At 56.4% G+C, this 2,704-nt stretch overlaps 1 protein-coding gene across 1 annotated transcript in view; it reads left to right on the forward strand.

Annotated features, from left to right (window-relative positions):
• Window positions 1-2,704, forward strand: part of LOC106809010 (AT-rich interactive domain-containing protein 3A-like) — an 81,061-nt gene that overhangs the window by 58,332 nt on the left and 20,025 nt on the right. The window lies entirely within an intron of this gene.

The raw sequence follows: 2,704 nt of genomic DNA on the forward strand, positions 1-2,704 counted from the left end.
GTGTCCGTGCTGTGCGTGTCGCTTGGGAGCGTTGTCGTCTGTGTGTGCGTGTCGTGCTGCGTCGTGGCGTGTCGTCTGTGTGTTGCGGTGGCGCGTGTGTTCTCCCGTCTGGTGTGTGCGTTCGTATCTTCTCTCTCTCTCTCTCTCTCTCTCTCTCTCTCTCTCTCTCTCTCTCTCTCTCTCTCTCTCTCTTTCTCCAGCCGCGCTGTCTCTCTCCCTCCCTCTCACGCGTTCGTTTGCTCGGCTCCGAAAAGCAGTTACAAATAAGACTGTCACATATAAGACTGTCACATGTAAGACTGTCACATATACCCCGGAGGGTGGTGCGTGAACTGGGCGTGTATCGTGTGGACGGGCGAAAAGTCTTTGCACATTGCTCGAAAAATGTCGGATGTGTTGTAATTGGATAGATTTGCCCTATAAAACGCCGGCATATATCATGCTGGAAAATTACGCCCTATAAATAGCGTGCCGAGCGCGTATGTGGCGTGTGTGTGTGTGTGTGTGTGTGTGCGTGTGTGCGTGCGTGCGTGCGTGCGTGCGTGCATGCGCGTGCGTGCGTGCGTGCGTGCGTGTGCGTGCGTGCGTGCGTGCGTGCGTGCGTGCGTGCGTGTGTGCGCGCGCGCGCGCGTGTGTGCGTGCGTGCGTGCGTGCGTGTGTGTGTGTGTGTGTGTGTGTGTGTGTGTGCGTGTGTGTGTGTGCGCGCACGCACGAATATTGCCAGCGCGGCAGTGTTTCACTGTTTCATGTAGAACAAGGCTGGTGCGACGACGGAGCCGAGCCGAAATCGGCACGAATCATTAAAACGCGCGCCGAGAGTCAGAGAGCGAGAAAGAGCCAGAGAGAAAGAGAGAGAGAGAAAGGGAGGGGGGGAGGGAGAGAGAGATTGCTTTTCAAAATTCGTGTCGACTTTATCTGTTTAGCAAGCAGAGCTGCTAGTATAAGTGGCGAGCTGGCGGGTGTAATATAAGGCCGTCCTACTTGCAACCGTTGTTTATGGAGGTCGGCAGATATTCTTGCAGGTGAAAATGACGGCGTGCTTCGGCAGATATCGCCACTTAGAGTCATTCGCATTCGTCGTACGTGCGCGCATATACGCGTCCGTTTCTCTGTGTGCGTTACTTCGCGTTCCTGTCTCGACACCATAGCGTTGTGGCGGCGGTTAGCTAACGCCTGCTAATGCCGCTATTGCCTGCCACGCACGTACGATGCCGCATATTCTCGGCGCGACCGCGCAGCACAGCGCATTATCAATACCTCTGTGAGTTAACGTCCCGCCATTAATCCTGATTTCAAGCAATTACATTAGGCAGCTGCGTCCGGCTGACAGTCTTAATTACATTGTAGGGATTAGACAAATCATATTAATTATGACGTGCGCTGGCTGGCGGAGTGCGCGGGCGCGCTCGCTCTCGCTAGCGCCTCATGCGGGGATGTTGACTGCGCGTGCGCAGCAGCAGCAGAGAGTGATGGCGTGCGACGCACGCGCGTGATATATGTGTATTCTCCCGCGGCGACGCTGCTTTGCACCTGTGCCGCCACACCGCGAGGTGTCGCATGTCGTCGGACGGTCATGCGGGAGTGAGATCTCCGCCGGAAGTGGCGAGCAGCGCCACCTGTTGAGCTTTTAGTTTCCCTATCAACTGTGGTGTTAGGATAGATGGGTTTTTTGAACACGGGAAGGCAGTAGGGATGGTAGCATCACTTAGTGTAAATATTGTCGTATATTATTGATAGGGTTTAGGGCGCATGCGTGCGTGTGAGTTTTCCAGTGTGGAACATGTAGTTTAAGCGTGAAACGTTTAATATTTATTACGAAAACGTGCATAGTGCAGACGTAGTAAAACCCTCTATGTGTTTTCAGGGCATTTTTATCTCTCCTCGTCTCGTGCCTTTCTCTCGTTTCTTCAATTGCTCACACCGGCTGCGTTAATAGTCTGCGGCGATGATCTGTCGGTTGCGGAAGCCACCGCAGCGCACTCTGCTGGTGGCTGGTGGTTGTTGGAGTCATGCTGCGCGCGCAAACATACACGAGTGACGTGTGTGGTTTAGGCGGATCAGACGTACATGAGACGGCGCCCCCACACGGTAGTGCTGGAGCCAAAGCGCAGAGCCACCCGCGCGACAGCAATCGTCGCAAACACGCTGCGTACCCGGTGGCGCACTCTAGCGGCTACGTCGGCAGCAGAACACCGGCGCACTCTGCCGGCGATCGCCGGAAACACGCTGCGAACGCGGTGGCGCCCTCTAGCATAGCAGCCGGGCGCCGACAGTCACCGCCTCCGTAGCGGGCCAGCGGGCCCCTCCCCTCCCCTCCCCTCCCTCCCTTCCCCGCGCGCGCAATCTCTGCCGCCTCTAACCGCGGCAGCAGCAGCAGCAGTAGCAGCAATAGCATCCATGCGTCGGCTATCATTTACTCGGGGTTAATTCCGGCATGCATATTTTAGAGCGCGCGCCGACCCCCTGGGCGTGATTACCGGCCGAATACCGAACAAAGTTTGATAAGAGCTTTCATTATTAATAGGGAGGCGCTCGTGACGAGTAGGCAGCGGCGACGAACGAGAGGCGAGCAGCGTCAGTTTTATGTGCGCCTCGGATCCGCGCAATTACGAGAGAGAGAGAGAGGAGCGAGAGAGAGGAGGGAGAGGAGGATGGTGAGAGAGGGGGGGAGGGTGAGGGAGAGAGGGGGAGAGAGACGGGGAAG

This window comes from Priapulus caudatus, unplaced genomic scaffold (assembly GCF_000485595.1).
Source record: "Priapulus caudatus unplaced genomic scaffold, Priapulus_caudatus-5.0.1 Scaffold14, whole genome shotgun sequence".
NCBI classification, from domain to species: domain Eukaryota; kingdom Metazoa; phylum Priapulida; class Priapulimorpha; order Priapulimorphida; family Priapulidae; genus Priapulus; species Priapulus caudatus.